The 24,361-nt window shown below is 40.9% G+C and overlaps 1 long non-coding RNA gene across 1 annotated transcript; it reads right to left on the minus strand.

Annotated features, from left to right (window-relative positions):
• Positions 1-659: 659 nt before the first annotated feature.
• On the minus strand, positions 660-23,881 carry LOC140116756 (uncharacterized). The gene is made up of 3 exons (XR_011852950.1): positions 23,788-23,881; positions 20,518-20,617; positions 660-938 (listed from the first exon to the last, which is right to left on the minus strand). It is a non-coding gene; the product is annotated as an uncharacterized lncRNA (long non-coding RNA).
• Between the last annotated feature and the right edge of the window lie 480 nt (positions 23,882-24,361).

Below are 24,361 nucleotides of genomic sequence, written 5' to 3' on the forward strand. Positions count from 1 at the left end.
TAACTTACCTTGCGCCCTGACAAAATCCTGGGGTAGTCACAGGGGTTGGGCTTTGGTTTGAATGCATTTCAAAAAAACAACATGTGACTTGTCTGTGTTACTCACTCCTCAGAGCTTGGCCTCCACCTTTGTGCTCCTGTACAGCTCCTCCATCCTGCTCCTACACAGAGGCCACAGCCTGGTGAGCTGACATCAATGGTGGAGGGAGCACAAAGGTGGGGGGTGAGAACTGAGGAGTCTGCAGCACAGACAAGTCGCATGTTGTTTTTTTAAATGCATCCAAGCCAAAGCCCAACCCATGGGACTACACAGAGGATTCTGTCAGGAAGCCAGGTAAGCTATAACACACAATTATATTTTAATGCAAATGCTTAGAGAAGGCTGAGAGGCATATTTGCACTGCAGGTGGGATGGGCTTTTGCAACTGGCCTTTAGTGAAAATGAGGTCCCTGGTGACAGGTTGCCTTTAATGTGTCTCAGTCTCCGACACTGCAGAGCTAAGCACCACTAGTCTTGTCCTGCACCAGACTCATTAATGTGACTGTCAAGTTCTACTTTTAGACCTGCTTTTAGCTGGTCTAAACTGTGCGCCTCATTTTGACACAAACTCAATTTTTTTTGTGCACAGGCCAATTTCCATACGACCACGCCACCTTTCTCCGAAACCATGCCCTCGTTTGCAAGGCCAAGCCCCCTTTGTCGGATGAGGCGGAATACAGCCATCTGTGAACTCCTTTGGAAAACTCCTTCGAAGTCGGAGCAGGAGAGGCAAAAAAATGAAACAAAGTGGACTTACTCTGGTCTGTCTCCTGATTTCGGGAAATCCCGGTACTTCCATTTTCTGGCTGCTGTATCCAGCTGGAGGGTCATGGGAACTACTTTGGCCAATCGGTCACATCTTTGGACCATGGGAATTCCTAGAAAACCTCGTTGATGACCTATACTAAGCATAATATCTTAGTCAGGGCCAACCCTTTTAAGGCTAGTTTCATGTCTTGTTTTATTGCTGCCTTGTACATACAGTAACATGGAGATGTGATGAATGTATATACGTCATATTTTTCTATATAATCCTATTGTACTATACTGTAAGTGTGCACAGCCTTGTACATTAGCCCTACTATGAGTAATTGTAATTCCATTACTAATAGATCTAATACAATTCATCCATATCAGCACGATTTGCCCTTCCGAAATTACCTGTATACACTCCAAATACAAATAGTCTTCTCCCAAGGAGAGAGTTTCTGGAAGCCATAGCTCCCTACATGTTGGCACTTTACAGTATTTCTTGAATATTTGAGGATAAGGGAATCACTCAAGGGAAGCAATTATATTCTATTTAAGAAAAATGATCAAGAAGCTTGGCTCTGTTTTTTAGGCACATATTTTATTCATACAATGATAGTAGTAGTATCGTTACTATTATTCATTAAATTATGATTTTAACCCCCAAAAAAATTTTGGGAATGTAAAAAAAAAAAAGTCAAAAATTCAACAACTAAATTATTGAGAAACTAAAAAAGTTGAAAAAACTAAAAATGTATAAAAATAATAATATTTAAAATGTAAAACACAAAGCAAAATGTAAAGTTACAGCTCCCTTGACTGAATGGTGGCCATCATCTTAATACACAATCAGCGTAATACTGATCATACAAAAAGCGGCCATCTACAGTAGATAAAAGTAGGTTGACGAATAAACACATTCTTGGTGAACACACAATTGCTTGGCGAACAATCGAGGATTCAGTCCATACTGACCATTACAGTAATTTTAAGAGTACCTGTCACTAGGAGCTGCTTACTAAAGCACTTTTAGAATGATAGCATTACCGGAAACCTCCGGTAACGCTATCTAACACTGAGGCGGAGTACAATGTAAACGTCGGACCGCTCGGTGAGGGGGCGGGGTTAGGGACGGTGACTGCCACATGACGCGTGGCAGTCACAGCCTGCCTATGGAGCGGGCGGGGCGGTCCGGGGAAGAGGCAGCACCTAGGACCGCTTTGTGAGCGGTTTGGTGTTTACATTGTACTCCGCCGCAGTGTTTGATAGCGTTCTGCTATCACTCTAACACTGCAGCGTTTGTCTAAGTACTAGGAGCTGCTTACTTTAGTAATCAGCTCCTGTTGCCGAAATTATGGGTGACAGGTCCTCTTTAAGCTGATCATTCATGTTCAATAACTCAGTAGCACTTTTGGATATCATTTGTTCAACTATTTGAATATAGTCTGCCAAAAATGTTGTTTTTACTACATTGGGTACGGAAAGTATCCAGACCCCTTTGAATGTTTTACAGGCAGTCCCCGGGTTACGTACAAGATAGGGTCCGGAGTTTTGTTCTTAAGTTGAATTTGTAGGTAAGTTGAAATTGTATATTTTATAATTGTAGATCCAGAAAAAAAATTTTTTGGCCCTAGTGACAATTGGAGTTTAAACAAGTAACCAACAAAAGAACAAAAGAGAGGATACGTATGATGGACTAAGGTAATATCAAAAAAACTTTATTAATACATAAACACAGTAACAACAAAACCACATAATAAAAACACTTAAAAAGTGCACCATGCAAGGTGTACTTGACCTCCCAGGACCAGTGTGTCCTGGGCTCCCCAGCCCCAAGCCGACCAAGTCAAAACGACAAATGTGTGATGCAGGACAATGAGGGGAGTACTAAATACAGCTGAATAACATCAAATTGCAACAGGCAATATGTGCATACATAAAGTGACCGGTGCAAAAAATAAATGAACCCAACAGTCCTGTATATAGTAGCCTAAATGCCTGAAGTATACGGTACCTAATGTGGATCCATATGGTAAGGTGAGAGAGGCAGAAAGGCAAGGTCGGAGTGGGGAGGAGGAGAGAGGAGCGAACCCCACGCGTATCGTCACCTGCTCCGGTGACTTCCTCAGGGGTGTGTGGCTCAATACCGTCGTGGTCCTGTTTATATGGGGTCCCCCCGCCCATAGGAACAATCCCCGCCCCCACACAAAAAAACCCTATTACCTGCTAATTTGACAGCTGCAGATGGCATGTGGTGGAATGGATCACGCATATGCGGAAGTGATCTAGATCATGTGACCAGTCAGCTGCAGGAAGTGATCCAGATCATGTGACCAGTCAGCTGCAGGAAGTGATCTAGATCATGTGACCAGTCAGCTGCAGGAAGTGATCTAGATCATGTGACCAGTCACATGATCGGAGTTTACTCAGATGAAAACAAAGACGGATAAATGCGCCTGCGCAATTGGAGTTTAACCCCTTAGCGCTCTGCGCCGTAGCTGTACTGCGCTGAGTCCCGCGAATAGCGCTCAGCGCAGTACAGCTACTGCGCAGAGACGATGCCGGTTCAGCGCTGTATAGCAGCCGAACCGGCATCGTTAGCCGCGGGATTTCAACGGTAATCTACCGTTGACATCCCCGGCTAACACCCGCGGTCGGAGTGGGCTCCGATCGCGGGTGTTTAACCCGTTAAATGCCGCGGTCAACGCGACCGCGGCATTTAACATGCCTTCTGGGGGTCTTTACATCACAATCGGCCCCCCCGCACCGTTTTCGGGGGGGGCGATTGCTGTTTTGGCACCTCTGGGGTCCGATCGGGACCCCAGAGAAGCCTGGAGGGTTTACCTTTAAGATGGCGTCTGTGACGTCATCTTAAAGGCAAAGTGTCAGCCTATGCATCTGCATAGGCTGGCACTGATAATACCCTGCAATACATTAGTATTGCAGAGTATTATCAAGAACAAGCAATCAGATGATTGCTTGTTCATATCCCATGGTGGATCATGTAAAAAATGTAAAAAAAAATGTTTTTCAATAAAAAATTACTTTATAAATCACTAAAAATGCCCATAAGCCCCAAAACATATAAAGAGACATATAACACTCAAAAAAGTCTAAATCATAACACAAACCCCACATATATAGTATCATCGCGTCCGTAACAATCCATAGAATAAAACTAAATAACTATCGAACCCATATGATGAACGCCGTAAAAAAAAAAACGTTAAAAACCCGCCAAAAATTATGATTTTTACCTATTATATCCCACTAAAAATGCAATAAAAAGTGATCAACAAAACAAATGTACTCCAGAATGATATTGTTGCAAAGAACAACATGTCCCGCAAAAAACAAGCCATCAACCAGCTCTGTAGCCAAAAACGTAACAATGTTATGCCACTTGGAAGACGGCGATGCAAAAATGATAGATTTTTCCCCACATTAGGGTTTTATTTGGCAAATTTAGTAAAACATAGGAAAAAATATTCATGTCTGGTATCCCCGTAATCGTATCGACCCATAGAATAAAGATAACATGATTATTAGGCTATACGGTGAACACAAAAAAAAAAAAAAGTAAAAAATCCAGTACAGAATTGATGCTTTTCTACTCATGACCTCAAAAAAAGTTCCAAAATTTTCAACAATAGGTGATACCAACCCCAAAATGGTAACACTGGAAAAAGCATCTCGTCCCGCAAAAAAAATGCTGTCACATGGCCCAAATAACGGAAAAGCGAAAATGTTATAGCCTTCAAAAGGGGCCAATGAGGAAACTAAAATCCTGGCAGCTGCAGGGTGCTCCTTCCCTTCTGCGCCTCGCTGTGCCCCCATAACACAAGTAACGGCCACGTGTGGGGGGTCGCTGCACTCAGGAGAAATTGTAGAACAAATTTTATGGTGAGTTTTCTCTTTTTATCTTTTGGAAATGTGTAAATTTTAGGGCTAGATGAACGTATAACCGACAAAATTTGACCATTCTTAATTTCACCGCCATTTTGATTCAATTACTATGAAGATCTCAAGGGGTTAACAATCTTTGTAAATGCTGTTTCTGATAGTTTGAGGGGTGCAGATTTGAAAATGGGTTGGTTATATAGGCGGTTTTGTTGCTAAATATGTAAAATTTTATTTCAAACAGTATTTATCCCCAAAATAGTCAATTCCGAAAATACGGAAAATCGCTATTCGATTTGTAGGCCGCGTGACGTCAAAATAAATTATCCAAACATTTCAAAAATTATGAAAATGTAAAGTAGACAAATGGGAAATGTTATTCTGCAAGTTATTTAGGTGTTAAATCTATCTGCCTGAAAACGCGGTGGTTTTGAATTTCGAAAATGGCAAATTTTTCTAAAAATTCATCATTTTTTTCTTTTTTTTGTAAATAAACGCAAAACTTATCTGCCAAAATTTACCACTAAAATGAAGTACAACATGTGGGGAAAAAACAATATCAGAATCGCTTTGATAAGTAACAGTGTTCAAAAGTTATAACCATATAAAGAGACGCAGGTCAAATTTCAAAAAAAAGTTGCGAGCCTTAACCTGCAAACAGGCTGCGTCCTTAAGGGGTTAAACATTTTTTTGCTGTAATGGGACCAAGGATTATCAATAAAGCTTCATTACAGACACCTTACAGCTGATCATTGCAGTCTGGGACTATAGTAACATCCAGAGAGGTCACCAGAGGTCAGAGGGGTCTGTCTGTAACTATGGGTTGTCTGTAAGTCGGGTGTCCTTAAGTAGGGGACCGCCTGTATTTGGTTTCTTTGCAGCCAATTGGTAAGATCAAAAATGTTATTTTTTGCTCATTAATGTACAACCTGCAACCCATCTTGATATTTTTTGCTGATTTATTAAACAAGAAAAACTGAAATATCACATGGTCATAAGTATTCAGACTCTTTGCTCAGTATTAAAAAATTAGCATCTACATTTCTGTTTTTTATGTTAAGATGGGGTGCAGATTGTACATTAATGAACAAAAAAAAAATATCTAATTGGCTGCAATGAAACAGAGTGAAAAATGTAAAGGGATCTGAATACTTTGTGCCCACTGTAAGTGTCTCCATATCAAAGATTGTTCTGATTGAAGTATTAGAATAAAACCTATTACTTCTCCGATAACTGAGGTGACTCCACTGCCTTTGTCCCAGTCTACAAAACAAAGCTGATATGTAAGTAACCAGAAAGAGGAGCTTGTTCTTAGTCTGTATTTTATTTACATGTAAGATAAAAAATATGCTAAATTTCTTAGAATTCAATACATTCCCTTAAAAGGAACCTGTCACCAGATTTTCACTAATAAACCTAATGACACTATGCTATCTATTTCTTGCCCACACTGTTTTAGCTAAAATATCCAAACTTCCTATCCCCAGAAAATGAACTTTGTAAGCCTACATGGCACTCTGCCAGATGGAGCAGCCAGTCACAAGGAATGTGTTATTCATGAAAGTCTCTGTATGACTCAGCCAATGTCTCTCGCATCTCCCTCATTTCTCCCTCTCTTCAGGTAACATCATCCACTTCCCTGCTTTACCAATGTGAGGGGGGAATTAGGGAGCTGCCGGAGACATAGTTTGAGTTACACAGTGACTGGCCTAAATAACACACATCCCTTGTGACTCTCTGCTCCTTCTGGCAGGATCCCGAGTAGGCTTGCAAAGTTAATTTTCTGGGGATAGGAAGCGTGGATTCTATTTTAGCTAAAAAACAGTGTGGGCAATAGTTAGCATAGTGCTATGGGTATCTGTCATTAGGTTTGTTAGTGGAAATCTGATGATCGGTTCCCTTCATGGCAAAGTCATCTATTAAAGAAGCTCCCAACACAGAGACAGGTCATTTGTGGCTAGCACTATTGCCATACACAACTGTTGGGCCCCTATGGACTAAGAGGTCTCAAGCAGTCTATTACGAGATTGTTTCTACTCTGTATGTCTAAAATATATATCCAAAAGTGGAGGCATAGTTTATTATTCTCTTCACTGTGCTGTGAAATGATATACCTCATGTTAGACGTTGAGTTGGTTTTGGCATTTCCACATTAGATCATGTTCTTTAGATTTTTTCTGCATTATAAGCAGCCCCTGGAGATAACCGTTTAGGTTGGATAGAAAACAAAATCTACGTTAAGGCCACTAAATTCTTAAAAATAACAATATGAAAAGCTTCATTGTCTTGTAATTTTAGTTTTCCTTTGGCAATCCCAGTGCAATCTGAATAAGATCAGCACCCAGTGTAGCCCCGGCTCTGATGTAATTAGTCTTACAAAAATGAGTCATTTATTTTTGTAGGATTTTTTTTTTTTCATTATTTAAATGCTGGGGGCAGAGACAACAGCAAATATTGCAGAATTAGAAATGAGACATAGAAAAGGTTAATTGCTTCATTAAGTCTATGAGACTGTGCAGTGTGTGCAGTATTAAAAATTACCCAAGGACAAAATAACATCCGAGAGGACGGGATACTGTCAGAATCATACAAATCATTTCAAAGGTCACTACAAGCCACAGTTTCATTTAACTTTTGCACATTCTGTTGAAGTCATGAGCGAATATTATGGACAGTTCTGTACTGTGGAGCCGGTCATTGTCATACTGGGCAGGAAAACAAAAGCATAATAATATTCAGCCAATGTCTATTACACATATATCATTCATTGTCTATGGACATTCTGAATCATGTGATTGTGGTCACATTTCTGGTTTCCTACACCACGTGTTGGCTTTTCTGTGTAGACTGGGGCAGGGTATGATAATGGATAGGGAATTTATTGACAAATGATAGCTCGATACTACTGCTTAAAAAATACAAGCAAAAAAAATACAAGCATGTACGGCTTTATGCATCTAGTCTCAAATCACTACTCTAAGCTAATGTGATACTTTTAGCTTGGTAAGACAGGGCATAATCTCATCACTTAGGTAGAAGATCATATAAAGCATCAGTTTTTTTATTTTTTCTTCACCTGTAGGTAAGTTCACTGGTGGAATAGGAGTGTTAAAGCGAACTTGTCATTAGTGATGTAATTTTTAGCTGACAGATTCAAATAGCCTGTGCTATGCCGATTGTAAAAATGCCCTAGACAGCATTCTGAATCATTTCAGTACTTCATAAAATTTTATTTCACATTACCTGTCTCCCTGCCAGCAGCGTGTGCCGAGTCCAGGGGTGGGGCAGCTGCAGCTTTCTATACTCCACTACACCTTTCTCCCCTGCCTGCTCAATGCATATGACAGGAAGGGGGAAGTAGCTGGATGAAGGTGCAGGAGAGGATACAAAAGAAACAGACACGCAGGCTGCAGCTGCCCCTTCCCTGAGACTCACCCCACACTGCTGGAGAGTCAGATAATGTGAAATAAAGTTTTCTAAAGTACTGAAATAATTCAGAATGCTGACAAATGCATTTTTAAAATCAGCATAGCAGAGGCTTTTGGAACCTGCTAAAAATGACATTCCTGGTGACAGGTTCACTTAAAGGAAACCTACCACTTCCGAAGGTGGTTATAAGCTGCAAATGCTGTGCACCAGCTCAGGGTGAGCTGGTGTCGGCACTTATTTTCGTTATGTTATTAAACAAATGTAAAAGCGTTTAAACACTTTATTAATCTTTATATACAAGTAGCTGCACCGCACCGTGGTCCGCACTCGGCGCACAATGAGCGCGACCACTTCCTATTCAGGCGCATGCACGGTCCCGGGCATGGTGCGCTGAGCACGGACCACGGTGCGGTGAAGTCACTTCCTATATAAAGATGAACCCCTTAGCGCTCTGTGCCGTAGCTGTACTGCGCTGAGTCCCGCGATTAGCGCTCAGCGCAGTACAGCTACTGCGCAGAGCCGATGCCGGTTCAGCGCTGTATAGCAGCTGAACCGGCATCGTTAGCCGCGGGATTTCAGCGGTAATTTACCGCTGACATCCCCGGCTAACACCCGCGGTCGGAGTGGGCTCCGATCGCGGGTGTTTAACCCGTTAAATGCCGCGGTCAACGCGACCGCGGCATTTAACCTGCCTTCTGGGGGTCTTTACCCCACGATCGCCCCCCCCCCGCACCGTTTTCGGGGGGGGGGGGGGGGCGATCGTTGTTTTGGCTCCTCTGGGGTCCGATCGGGACCCCAGAAAAGCCTGGAGGGTTTACCTTTAAGAAGGCGTCTGTGACGTTATCTTAAAGGCAAAGTGTCAGCCTATGCATCTGCATAGGCTGGCACTGATAATACCCTGCAATACATTAGTATTGCAGAGTATTATCAAGAACAAGCAATCAGATGATTACTTGTTCATATCCCATGGTGGATCATGTAAAAAATGTACAAAATAATGTTTTTCAATAAAAAATTACTTTATAAATCACTAAAAATGCCCATAAGCCCCAAAACATATAAAGAGACATATAACGCTCAAAATAGTCTAAATCATAACACAAACCCCACATATATAGTATCACTGCGTCCGTAACAATCCATAGAATAAAACTAAATAACTATTGAACCCATATGATGAACGCCGTAAAAAAAAAAACGTTAAAAACCCGCCAAAAATTATGATTTTTACCTATTATATCCCACTAAAAATGCAATAAAAAGTGATCAACAAAACATATGTACTCCAAAATGATATTGTTGCAAAGAAAAACATGTCCCGCAAAAAACAAGCCATCAACCAGCTCTGTAGCCAAAAACGTAACAATGTTATGCCACTTGGAAGATGGCGATGCAAAAATGATAGATTTTTCCCCACATTAGGGTTTTATTTGGCAAATTTAGTAAAACATAAGAAAAAATATTCATGTCTGGTATCCCCGTAATCGTATCGACCCATAGAATAAAGATAACAGGATTATTAGGCTATACGGTGAACACGAAAAAAAAAAAAAAAGTAAAAAATCCAGTACAGAATTGATGCTTTTCTACTCATGACCTCAAAAAAAGTTCCAAAATTTTCAACAATAGGTGATACCAACCCCAAAATGGTAACACTGGAAAAAGCATCTCGTCCCGCAAAAAAAATGCCATCACATGACCCCAATAACGGAAAAGCGAAAATGTTATAGCCTACAAAAGGGGGCAACCAGAAAACTAAAATCCTGGCAGCTGCAGGGTGCTCCTTCCCTTCTGCGCCTCGCTGTGCCCCCATAACACAAGTAATGTCCACATGTGGGGGGTCGCTCCACTCAGGAGAAATTGTAGAACAAATTTTATGGTGAGTTTTCTCTTTTTATCTTTTGGAAATGTGGGGCTAAATGAATTTTAGGGCTAAATGAACGTATAACCGACAAAATTTGACCATTCTAAATTTCACCGCCATTTTGATTCAATTACTATGAAGATCTCAAGGGGTTAACAATCTTTGTAAATGCTGTTTCTGATAGTTTGAGGGGTGCAGATTTGAAAATGGGTAGATTATATAGGGGGGTTTTGTTGCTAAATATGTAAAATTTGATTTCAAACAGTATTTATCCCCAAAATAGTCAATTCCGAAAATACGGAAAATCGCTATTCGATTTGTAGGCCGCGTGACGTCAAAATAAATTATCCAGACATTTCAAAAATTATGAAAATGTAAAGTAGACAAATGGGAAATGTTATTCTGCAAGTTATTTAGGTGGTAAATCTATCTGCCTGAAAACGCGGTGATTTTGAATTTCGAAAATGGCAAATTTTTCTAAAAATTCATCATTTTTTTTGTAAATAAACGCAAAACTTATCAGCCAAAATTTACCACTAAAATGAAGTACAACATGTGGGGAAAAAACAAATCTCAGAATCGCTTTGATAAGTAACAGTGTTCAAAAGTTATTACCACAGGAAGAGACACTGGTCAAATTTCAAAAAAAAGTTGCGAGCCTTAACCTGCAAACAGGCTGCGTCCTTAAGGGGTTAATAAAGCGTTTAAACTATTTACATTTGTTTAATAACATAACGAAAATAAGCGCCGGCATCAGCAGCTTATAAACACAATCGGAAGTGGTAGGTTTCCTTTAAAGTCCTTAGTTCCTGGTCCTCTGTCCGAAAACTGCTACTTTGGGGTTTAAGATTCTCACACTTGATCAGATGTGATGGTGTTATCGGTTTTTGTGCCACCTACCCTGGTCTTTGTGGGAGAGGGATATAATTGCCAGGACGGGAGGAGGTCAGCCAAGTAAAAGCCAAAAGCAAAAACATTAACCAGAAAATCACAAGGCTGAAGCCAACGAGATCACACAAAGTGTGCCTACTCAAAGTTAGACTTCACAGTGGATGTAAGCAATGTCAATTGTAGCAAAACTTTGTTTATATCAGTCAAATAGTGACCATTTTATATAAGCATACTGATTAAAAGTATCATGAGAAAATTCAAACGGGCAGCACAGTGAGAAAGAGGATTCAATCGGTTGGGTGGCGACTGTGTGCGTCTGACCCAAGACCCCAAGCTTGTAAGGGTAATGAAGAAAATAGCAGCACTCCGTCTTCCAATTCAGGATATTTTATTCACATGTGGGTACAAGGTACAAGGATTAAAAGTATCATGATACCCGAAGATGCATAAACATTCACAACAGAAGTGAAAGGAGGGAAAAGACTGGCTGACAGAGTTGTCAAGCTGACAGAGACCAAAGATGAACATGAATGGCCAACAAAGGACCTCAGCGAAATATGGCAATCGCATAGTAACAGACATGTACCTATACACCCACTCCACCAATGGTGCCTCTTAGGGTGGTCAATGGATAAGTCACTTACCAGCAGCCATGGTGGATGTGTGAATCAGGGTAAGACAAGGCCAAGACCACAGTGTGGATGATGAGGACCTCAACGAAACATGGCAATGGCACAGTAACAGACATGTACTTAACACCCACTCCACCAATGGTGCCTCTTCGGGACGCCTATGGATAAGTCACTTACCAGCAGCCATGGTGGATGTGTGAATCAGGGTAAGACAAGGCCAAGACCACAGAGTGGACGATGAGAAACTGTAACATCCTGACACGCGTTTGCTTAAAAAGTTGTGTCAGGAGCCATCAGTATGGGAATCTCTACCCAAGGTAGTAGAGGCCAAAGGGTAATTGACCAATATACAGTGTAGCCCTCTCCACAGGATATTATTTCACGACAGATGCCGGTAGCTGCACATAGTGTGCGTTGGTCTCCCGCCAGACGGTTATGTTACTATACTTAAACATGAAAGGTTTTTCAGAGCCAAACATTGAATAATGACAATATAATGGATAGACTCGAGATTTTGGAATAGACCCAATTAGGAGACAGTCTCAATAGGAGAAAATATCTGACGGTATGAATATAATGAATGGACTTGTGTTGACTCCAATGTTTGTTCCATTTATGTTGTATTTTATTCATGAGCAGTGAAAGAAAAAACAGCATCGTCCTCCTGATTGTTTATGTCTTACTTAGGGAGACTCACAATTCCCCAGACTGTTTACTATTCAGATGTCTTCATTAAAAATGAGAAGGTGATAAAAATACCCCAGAAAATTACATAATGGCTTTCAAAATAAAATCCACGTGGCAACAAAGAAGTGACGGTGGATACTTGCCAGCAGTTCATAATTTATAATTACGGTAGTATGTGGGTTAATGCACCTCTGCTAAGTCAATTAACATATGAAAGAAATACAACATAACTAAATAATGAACATCTGAGTAGTCGCTGGTTAATGGCTGCGCTTTGCAGCGTTCCGGTCGTGTATCCTACATGTAATGCTGGGTGTACCACAACTCTCATCATTACTGCAAGGTCAGGTGATCTGGATGCATTGTTAAAAGTCAGAAGAATTCACTTTACATCATTTAATGAGCAATTTGTAACCAGTGTGTGGTTTTATGCATTGCCCGTCACTTCCTTCCATGTGACCATGGATGTATACAGACCTGACCTTACCATCTTTATTACTCAAAACCAAATCCTCATCTCATGGTGTCACCTTTCTCCTGAACTCTGACATATGTTGACTATGTAAAAGCAATCTCCATCAGGAGAATCAATGTCTTCCTGACTTAAAACCATGGCTCCTCACCTAGTCAAACTAGTTTCCTGCATCGGGACAACCCCTTTAAGCACCGGTCCATAAGGGTCTGTGGGTGGTTTAGTGTCCCTAATTGCCTTGACAGGTCCCCTTTAAGGTAGCATCAGAGGCACTGTATTTTTTATCCTCACACTGGAAAACTTATTTGTCTATTCCTTACCCAGAATGCCAAGTTGAGCATGCTGTCCTTTAAGACTCTCTACTCTTGAAAAGGTGGAATGCCATGTCATGACCTCTCACCTATCCAGATCAGTTCCCTACACTGCACTGATGAGCTGTAATAACATAGACACCTAACTATAAACAGCACTGATTCTATTTCAACATACTGGTTTGGTTATTATCCTACATCACGTCACTAGGCTTCTTAAAAGACAGATATTGATGTACATGGAGCTTTCACATTTGAGGAAGCATTGGGGGCTGGTAAATGTATTTGCATATTACTTACCCAGAATCCTAAATGTAACATTGCTGGCTTTTAAATTGACCTACAAATGCAATCTCCATAAGGAGAATGAATTCTTTCTAACATACAGGGCACTGACATCTACATAATCAGCATACTCATCTATGCTACTAGTTCTGAAAAAAAAAATACACTCTTAATATAAGATATAATATAACAGAGGGACAGACAGGTCCTTTGTAATGAATGAGATGAGTCTTATTTCGTTCATAGTCTTTTTTTCTGTGACATTTTATGCAAATGAGATGAAAATGATTAATTTTATGTCAGTAGAACCTCCTCTATGTAATCTTAATGTTTAGATGTATAAATCCTCCCCCGCCAGGATTGCACCATAGGTTCCATGGGATTGTATATATGTTCTCCAGGAAAATATATCTCCGCTGTGCTGCCTGCCTTGGATACTATTGTATTTAGGAAGTAATAAAGACCGTGCACTAAAAATAAATTGCTCATTAAGTGAATTAAGCATCATTGTATAAACATTGCAATTGTCTTCGCTCGGGCATTCAAGCAGAATAACTTCCCCAGAGAAACAAGTGGAAATCTAGGGAACGAAGGCTTATACAAAGAAGGTCCGGCGTTCCATATTATACACTAAATGTAATTGGTGGGACTCCATTATAACCTCTGTTATCTCTGAGATGTACAGGCAGTCCCCTTCTTAAGAACACCTGACTTACAGACGACCCAGGCTACAATAAACATCTATAACAGTTATCACAGGAGTCTGTAATAAAGATTTATTGTTAATCCTGGTTCTTATGACAACCCAACATTTTTAAAATCCAATCACAGAGACCAAAAAAAAGTTTGGCTGGGGTTACAGTTATAAAATATACAGTTCCGACTTACATACAAATTCAATTTAAGAACAAACCTTTTGGCCATTGGTGGTTTCAGTGTGTGCAACTCAAGCTGAATGGTCAATGACACAATCCTACATTGAGAGCTGTGGTTAGATTACATTTGTATTACATGTAATATCCACCATATTCATATATTTCATACACAAATATTAAAAAAAAATCACTATAAAGACATCAGTATTTTCCTTGTATTTTCTGTACATTTACATGTTTTGGACCTGCACCTGCTTAATAAGGGTCACCAAAGTGGAAAACCAAAGGACATATGGTATTGAATGATGGGGCTCCCATTTTTGAGAACCCCCATAGATCATAACAAAGAAAATTGTCCTATGGGGACACATAAACCCATTTGTCACTTAAAATATAACTTTTATTAATATATGCTAAAAGATGGATATACTCCGTCCAGAATGTGTTTAAAAGTTTACAGAGTGCAGGTGCTAGAGTTTATACTTTAATTGGGTGAGCAAGATTTATCAGGCGGCATTTGACAACTGTGACTAGCAGACGGGGGGATTGATAGTATAAACAGTCCTCGGATCAAGAGGTATCAGGGCTATGACCGCGGTGGGGGTCAGTATCCCTTTCTTGGGTCTGTTTTACATTGGGTTGTTTGTACCCACTTTTGTATTTTATTGCCCTCAGGATGGCAGCGCCCCACGTTATATTAGTATTAGGGCCCCACGATATTTTGCGGTTCTTGCCAATGACCTCTATAAACTAGTCTAGGTTATCTCTACTGCGGCTAGGTAGTTATATTTCTGATATATTATATTGTATTGCTCTGGCACCCTGAGTATCTAGCTTTCCACTGCCTCTGAATTAAAAACTACCTAATAGCCCCCCCGACATGTTTCGCCACATGTTTCGTGGCGTCCTCAGGGGGATCGGGGCTATAGCTATACCCCCATAGATCAGACACAATCACACAGGATAAAACTTTTAGAAATTTAAAGCATAACTAATCTTTCAGCTTCACAAAACTTTGCATACCTCAGCAATCTAATGTGTAAACATGAGGATCAACACGGTTTCTGGATATTATGGTTTATAACCTGTATCTTCTAGCATCTCCACCCACTGAAATTTAAATTGGTAAGTGAGTTGCTTAATAGAGGCCTAGCTGCTAAGACTCACTTCTCCCCCTCCCCTCTGCATAGAATTTACATGTAATCTGACACCTCCTGCTCATTAGCATATAGTTATAAAGTTGTTAATTCGGTATAGCAGACATGCCGGAATGTGCCAGAAGGGCTTCCTCTTAACCCCTAAGGTAACGAGAACTCCTTTGGCGACAGTCTGCCACCCCCTTAATGTGGTGGTAGATGTCCTTTAATGAAGGCCTAGTTGCTGTGACTCACTTCTCCCACTCCCCTCTGCATAGAGCTTCCATGTAATCCTACACCTCAGTGATCTGCTTAATGGAGGCCTAGCTGCTGTGACTCACTTCTCCCACTCCCCATCTGCATAGAGCTTCCATATAATCTGACATCTCAACAAGTTGATTAATGGAGGCCTATCTGCTGTGACTTACTTCTCTGCGTAACTTGAGGGGGTGCAGAGGGTGCGGTTGCACCCCGGGCCCAAGAGGCTTAGGGGGCCCATAAGGTGTCACTTTCCCATATGAGAAGACTATTACTATAAACCATACATTATAGTCGGGGGCCTGGCACAGGACTTTGCACTGGGGCCCATAAGCTTCAAGTTACGCCACTGAATCTGACACCTCAGTGAGCTGCTTAATGGAGGCCTAGCTGCTGTGACTCAATTCTCTCCTCCCCTCTGCATAAAACCTCTATGTAATCTGACACCTCAGTGAGCTGCTGAATAGAGACCTAGCTGCTGTGACTCACTTCTCCCCCTCCCTTCTCCATAGAACATCTCTTTAATCTGACACCTCATTGAGCTGCTGTTCATCTCGTCAGCAAATTGGAGAGAAAATCAGATTAGGAGGGAGTCATATAAGAACTAAAGTAGAGAAAGAAGCACTTTCCTCTGATAAGATATATTACAAAGTTTCTTGCAGTCCCTTGTACTTGTGAGTTGTAAAGCTTGTTGAAAATTTTGAGATGTTGAACTGTACAGCGTAAATTGTACAATCTGACTCTTATAAAGATTTTCTCCAGTGTGGGAAGCGCAACATAACACGATTCTAGTTTTCACTAATATCCACATTTCTACCTAAAGTTTTAAAGTTGTATGAAAGGTTCCTCAAAAAGTTTGCCTAAAAATACTGATTCTGCACTGAATATGGAGCAAATATTCCCCTCTTCTAAAGCAGACAAGCCAGGGCCTAAGGGAAAGATTGCCTTAATAATGAATTGCGGAGGATATGTCCCGGTTACTGTGTATGCCTCGGAGGAAGAGAATATTTGAGGTGATATAAAGATTTCTGCGACAGTTTCTTCAGATTCGTAGTAAGTTTATTTTTCTTTGAAGAGGCTTCAATGTCAAGATACTGCGATAATCCCATCACCCACCTGAAAATCTCACAAAGAAGAGTTTGTTTTGCATTAATATAGCAGGAAACAAAGAAAAGATGCATTTTCTATTCAGAATAAGATCTACTTTCCAATTGTATCCGGAGTAATAACTTGTGTTATGGCACTTAACCGTAATATCTCCGGCTATAATATCTCGGCAGTGTAACAGCTCTCACGTAGCTGTCAATGGAACATTTTAAAGGTGAGGTCGAGACTGAAACTCACAGGGAGCCTTCAAAAAAGTGTTAAGTGTGTAGTTAATGGAAATTCATCGTTTTCCATCACGATCACAGTTTTATTACCTTCACTTTGAGTATAAGAACAAAGGAACGTGTGACAGCTTTGTTCGTAGAAGTTGGAACTAAACAGTAGAAACTTTACAGACAGTAACGAGAAATGACTTGGGGGTAACAGGATCGTAAAGCCACTGCCAGCTGCAAAATAAGCTATGGCAAGACCATGTACAACTGCTAGACTTAGACTATGGGGGTTTTTGACTGTTGACATCCCAAAGTTCTGAGGGTTACATCTCCCAGGTTACTTACTGCCTTCCTCATGGGACTCACCTACCCTTCCATCAGCTTGTAGTACAATGCATACTTTTCTATCAGTATTTAAAAGGTCAAGGTGCATCCCTAATTTTTTCCCCAGCCTATCCATTTGTAGCCCTCAAATAAACTGTTTTCTCTAATAACCGTCCCATTGTCTTCCTCTGCCCATAGTTTATATCTCTCTGTTTTTGCTTGAATTTTCGGTTTTTGGTTGTATTGAGGCTAATTGCACCACACCAAGGTCCTCTACAGCTGTGCTCTGGTCCAGCAACAGTTAACCTACTGTGATGGACAGGTCTATGTTCCAATCAGCTAGGGCTGAAGCTCTCTGGATACCTGTATAGATCTTGTTCACACATAGTTGTCTGCTGGTTATATTTCCTGGCTGGCTCCTCATTTTATTCCAGTGCTATTTTTCTGTATCTCTGGTTTTTCAATCTTTACTTATGTTTTTTGACTATCCCTCTGTATTCCGATTTTGTGCCGTATTTGCCATCTCTGCTGTGACCTGGACCTCTGAGCTCTAATTTGTGTTATTCGTTTGTAAGTCTTGTATTATGTTCCCACTTTGGCATAGAGAGGGTCTGTCTTTTAGTAGTAGGATACACTGAGGCAAACAGTCTGGTGACAGTATGGGGGCTTAATGTCTTACTTGTCTTTCCTGAATCTAGTTCCATTATTGAAGGTTCCTTCCTAGAACTCTTGTCCTTGCTCAGGGTTTTTGCTTCTACCATCTGTTTCCCTGTACCTGATTATGGTCTATTCCCTGAGTAATAATTTCATACTCAACCATGCTTTGTTGATCTTTCATGTTGAATCTGGCTTATCTCCAATATAGACATCTATATTGGGTGTTTTTATCTTCAGCTTACTCTCGGCAATCCTTGACATCAACCTGTGCTGCACTACTCTCTTACCAGATGCTTCACAGCGGTGTTCCTTATACCTATACACAAACATTTTCAAGAGGTAGTGAACTGGTGGTCTCTATGCAATGAAACCTAAATTTTTGGATCGGTGTTAAAGGGTGAAAACCAGGGATGCCTCTTAAAAACAGCCTTGGGAATGTCCCAACGCCAAACCAGTTGGGTGACACAATTGGTCTACAATCAGCTGATCCTAATGTAAACATTTCACCTACAACTTTAGAAGAATTACCAAGCCATCGACAACCAGTTCCTGACGTAAGTAATAACGGAATTGTAGAGTCAATGAGTTTTTTCAAGAAATAGTCACGAGATGTTATTGAGATGATCTTCTGTGTTACTTAACAATCCAGGCTTCACCCACCCAATTTTCACTTGGGTATTCTAGTATGATTGCTATATGACCAATGGTTTCTTACTGCTCTCTTACTGTCTAGGCTTATTTTTACTATTGAGTGGTAAGTTTTGAGCCCATGTCTCATCCACTTCTACAAGTATTGAATAGTCAGACACGTGGTCATAAAACATGCTCATTGATTCCCTTATTACACAAAAACAATAGTAAAGGCAGTGGACGGTTTACCAAGACGAAAGTTAAGTAGTGAAACAACGTTCCAAAAGACTGATGGATATTTATGCCGATGCAGCAGAATTCTGGACATTTCACATGACTGTACAATTTCTCCTTGGCTGCAGATCGCCCCGTCCTTACTCCCAAAATGACCTCCGGGACCAGGAGCTTTACTGGAAACACAATTATTTAGAGATTAGATGGGGGTTCAGTGGTAGTTCTTTTCACAAATGGGTTTCACATTCATTTAAATATGCTGGCCTCAGGGTTTTTTATTCTTCATGATCAGGGGATGTCACTTTATGGATTGATGGATTTTAAGGGGTCAATCTTAAAATATCAAATTGAAATTGATGGATATACAAGGGGTTTATCTGGAGAAATAAGTGGAAAATTTAAAGGGGGTCTGACAGCTGTTTTGATCATACAACAAAGTGCAGACAGTGTTAGGTATTGGCAATGGAGATCTGTGTAAATATACTTTTGTGTGTTTTGCTAGTAGCTGCAGGACTGTGAAAATTGCATGTACATTCCAGGATTGTAGCTGGGTACTATGGTGCACTAGTGTGGGAGATGTCTCCATTATACCGCTGCACAGCCCCTCCCCTCTACTCTGCGTCGCTGCTGTATAAAGCCTCTGTTTGCTTTTACAGCAGTTATTCAAAGAGGAGGGGCTGTGATGCATTCAGGGAAGAGTGCACCAGATTACTTCAAGTCCAGCTACAATCCTTAAATATTTAGAATCCTGCTGCTATTGACAACACACACAAAGTTCTGTGGTCCTAAATTTGTTAACTGTGATTGGGTTTGAGTTCAGTTCCGGATGCTGAATCCAGACCTAAAACCCCACAAGCAACACCGTGATCTTTGCTGGCTCTGAAGACTGGTGTCAACTCTTTAAATGCCACTGGCAAAGGCTTCAGCTCCATTTAAACCAATGCCATGTTTGGCAGGATTGTCGCTCCCAATAACGTCATTAGGGATCAACAAGTATTCCCAAAATGGCGGCTCCCAGCATCGCCGGCATGTTGTTTCCAGCACGCTTGTGAGACATTGATTTAAATGCAGCATTTAAAGAATTTGCACCCCAAATCGGTTCCAGCAACAATCACAAAGGGGGTTAAGCCAAAGCGGAACTCAGACTTCTGATGAAGCTCTGGGTCAGGTCTAGGAGACCCAAATCGGCAAGGTTTGGCACAGACTAGTGACACCATAACCTCTACCAATGAGCAAGTTATATCGTGTGGATAGGGGATACACTACATTTTTCTTACTTTTTAATGGAAATCTACTATAAAAATACATCATGATACACCGGGGACACTTACTCATAGATCCAGGCACCGTGACTGTGGTAATCTTCTTATATTTGGCCTTCTTCTAAAATCAACTTTTAAAAGTACCAGAGCCCCTCTGTGCTGTAGCTTCATAGTCTATAACACTGTGCACTTCCCTCCACCCACTGTGTGCAGCTACATTGAGATTACATAAGGCAGAAAGAGGGGAGAAGTACTGAGGGAGCAGGCGGGGTGAAACATTGTAACAGCCTGTGAAGCTTCAGTACTGAGGGGATCTGGTAGCACCTCCCCTTTTGCTCATTAGCATAATTTTCAAAGCAACACTATCCTTGACAGGCTGGTAGTGGGTGTGTGGGCTATACCCGAATACTATAAACATGAGTATGGCCTTAGGTAGTAAAATTTAGTTTCATCTCAATAATTTTTACATTTTTTTTTGCCCTAGTTTTCATCTACTCTCACATCGAAAATTAATATTAAAAAGAGCATTATTGATTCTGTACATCATTGATCTCTGATTTACCTTTGGCCAGATTTCCAACCCGTCTCTCCATCTGCCGTCTGTGAGCGATTGCCTGATTACACATTGTCTCATCTGATTTTTATTGTGCTCAACGACCGCTCTGCAAAACCACAAAAAGATGATTAAACTACCGTAAGCAACTTTGTTCCCGGGCTTCAGTTTCCATAACAACTCAGTTTCTCCTCCGGTATTGTGTTTCGCTGGTATTGCAGCTTTGCTGAGGCTAAGACTGAGCATAATATTCCCAAATCTCAGATGCGTTACCCACGGCAAGTCAACACACAGGCTCACGGCGTGTGAACGCGGCCGTAATTATACAATAGGGATCATGGTTTGTAAAAGACCAAATGTGGATTGTAAATATTTTACAAAATGTAAATGTATAGGTTCTATATTCATTGTATTTCATTCTGTACAGTGAAGAATATAAAAGGGGGGTTTCTAGGAGTTTAAACAATGGATGTAACTCTAGGAAATGGCGCTGCCTTCCTCTTGATCAAACCTGAAGCCCATGTCAACCAATAACAGCTCAACTTTCATTTTGCAAGTGCTCAAAAATATTTTAAAGGGGATCTGTAATTAGTAACCAAGAACATTCTTACTCATAGCTTGATAAAGCTGCCCCAATGTGACCACCAAGAATCCGGAGGATGAGGGTCAAATGGGAAGAGCTGCAGGAAGAGCATGGATCAATGATATGTTAGTGTGGGATATTGCAGAGCACAGCGCAGCACAGAATGATAATCGGTCCCTGTGTGCACATTGCACTGTCTGCATCTGGGGGAGGGTTGTCTTTGATTTGGGGCCACTTCTCCTCCTCAGGGCCCCTTAAACCACCCACTGATGGTGGCCCTGTAGACCCTTCTTGAAGCTCCCCGCTTTGACCAGCGCCTGAGGCAGGCTATTCCACAGACTGACAGTTCTCACAGTAAAGAAGTCCTGTTGCCTGGTGATTGAACCTTGTTTTCTCCAGACAGACAGTGCCCCTCTGGAACAACTCTCAACCATATTTTTTGCATGGACTATTCATATTTGTATTTAAATTAATCATGTCCCCTCGTAGTCGTCTCTTATGGAGACTTAATAGATCTAGTTGTTTTAATCTTTCCACATGAGACCCTCCATAACCCTTATCATTTTTGTGGCTCTTCATTGCACCCTCTCCAGCATGCTTTTTATGGACCGGTGCCCAGAACTGGACATCATATTCCAGGTGAGGCTGAACCAATGCCTTGTACAGTGGTAATATCACATCCCTATCACGAGAGTCCATACATTGATACATGACAAGATCTTGTTGGCTTAAGAGGCAGCTGATTGACATTGTGCTGTTATTTAATCTATGATCTACTATTACTCCCAGGTTCTTCTCAACAAGGGACTCTCCCAGATTTACTCCCCCAAGGACATATGTTGCCTGTGGATGATTAGCCCCCAGGTACATAACCTTACATTTACCCACATTGAACCTCATCTGCCAAGTGGACGACCAAACACTCAGTTTGTTTAAGTCACCTGCAGCCCATGAACAAGGTGAAATTGCTGAATTGGTAGAGCCCACAGTATAGAAGATAAGTTACAGATCTACAGGACGCCCAGAATATGATCGAATGGGCAACTTTCCCAGCCGAAAGAAGTGAATGAATTAATGTTCTGCTGATTATTAAAGGTGAGTCCCCCAGTGATGTGTAATTTATTCCCTATGTTGTGGATAATTTAATTGGAAAAACCCCCTTTAAGGTAACCTACCATTGAATCCCGCATGATAAACCAGGGCCACTTACTCATAGATCCAGGAACCGTGACTGTGGTAATCTTCTTATATTTGTTATCCGTGGCACCCTTCTTTATAGAATTCAACTTTTATAATCATGCTAATGAGCCAGAAGGGCTGTGGATAGTGTTACCAGAGCCCCTCTGTGCTGCAGATTCATAGACTGTTTGTTACAATATTCAAGGAGCACTTCCCCCTCCGACTGTATGCTGAAAATTCCTCTGCTGTGTCAGATTACATCAGGCAGAGGCAGGGGGGAGAGCAGGGAAATGGTGAGACAGAGTAACAGCCTGTGAAGCTAGAATCAGAGGGACAACCCCAGAAACCTTCTACTCTATTTGCATAATTTTAAAAGTTTATTTTAATAAGGAAGGAGCCCATGGATAACAAATATCTCTGCCTGGATCTATGACGAAGTGTCCCTGGTTTATCCTGATATACTTTGATAATAGATTTCCTTAATAAATAAGGAATAATAATGTGACTTTGCAGTCTACTTTGGCCTCAGTGGTACACAAAACATAACAATTTTGATCAAAAAGCAGCATATATAAGGAATAAAGAGCTATCCAAACCACATAAGACACTGACATGTTGTATACATTATATATAGGAAGAGATAGAAGTAACAGGAAGAAATATTTCACCTATGATCCATCTGCTTGAGTCTGTGTTTAGTATCAGCTCTCAGTATATGATTTTACATTGGAGCCTAGGCCGAGGGACCCTTATACATCTGTTACCATGGTAACAGTCCATCACTTGATATTCCGGCTTCCTCCGCTCACTCTTGCATCACTATGGATGTAATCAAACTTTCCTCTACATTGTACATCTGTCAGCCGATATAACATTGTACAATATTGAATCTCATGATATGTAATAAACTCTTCCTTTCAGGACCTAAATATTAAAGGGAACCTGACATCAGATTTTGACCTAGCAGTCTAATGATCTGTTCCTGTAGCTTATGACCCCCACACAACAAAAATGTTCCCCAAAAAGCTCCCTAGTGCAACTGTGGAAAAGAAATGAAGGATTAAACTTTACCCGGCTCATTGGCAGAGATACAGCAGAGTCATGGGGGCGGTTCACGGAGCCGTCCGAGTCAACTACAGGATTAGATAGATTAGTGTAAACGATGGATGGCAAAACTGTAACGTAGATGATGGGCAGGGGTTCCGGCTGCTGCTTCACCACTAATCACACACTGATGACCTATTCTATGCCTAGTGCAACAAGCTCACTAGGGATTTATGATCCACTCTGATGGCAGCCAGATACTTGTAATTGAAGGCTGGGTTTGAGTGCAATAACTTCCTCTTGAAGCTAGAACTTTCCTCAATTTTAGCCGCAAACCCACAGTCTGCAGGATGAAATACTTGAAGCCTTATTGGCTCTTTTACAAAGAGCAACAATCTCCCTCTGTCTCTCTACAAAAACTTCCACCAAAAAAACCCAGAACTCAGAGTAGAACCCTTTTTATTAACACTCACTTCACTGACTCTGGAATGTTCTTTGAGGTCAGCCAGTGGAACAGCCTGCATACCACCAGGTGATCTGAAAGTGTAAAGAATAACATATTTAACTGTAGAACACAGTACATTGGACAGCATATATCCACGTTACGCTAATGTTATACACATTTACAGCCCATTAAGGTTATCTAGAGACAATATGGGAAAGCTGGGTTTTACTTTAGTAAAAGCTTTACAGATTGCGACAGGTTGATCAGGTCTGAGGTATCTACTCCAACAGGATTACCTGGTAGAATTTAGTTATGGTTCCTAGTCTAGGTCATGATTCATTTGTAAATGAGCAGTACTCATCATATTATGGAGGCAGCCACAGCATATCAATGTCAGTAACATTATAGAAATCTGTGTGTATATTATGATCTGAACCCAGCAGCCGACTCACTTTAGTCATTTCCATTTAATGATGTAATGAGGGGCGTCACTGATATTTCAGGTTTGCACTTATTTCAGTGTAACCTTCCTACATCTATAATTTCGTGGAGCACCTGGCTATAAATTCTGTCTCAGCTGTATAATTTATGTGTATGCCAAA

The sequence above is a fragment of the Engystomops pustulosus genome, chromosome 2 (assembly GCF_040894005.1).
Source record: "Engystomops pustulosus chromosome 2, aEngPut4.maternal, whole genome shotgun sequence".
NCBI classification, from domain to species: domain Eukaryota; kingdom Metazoa; phylum Chordata; class Amphibia; order Anura; family Leptodactylidae; genus Engystomops; species Engystomops pustulosus.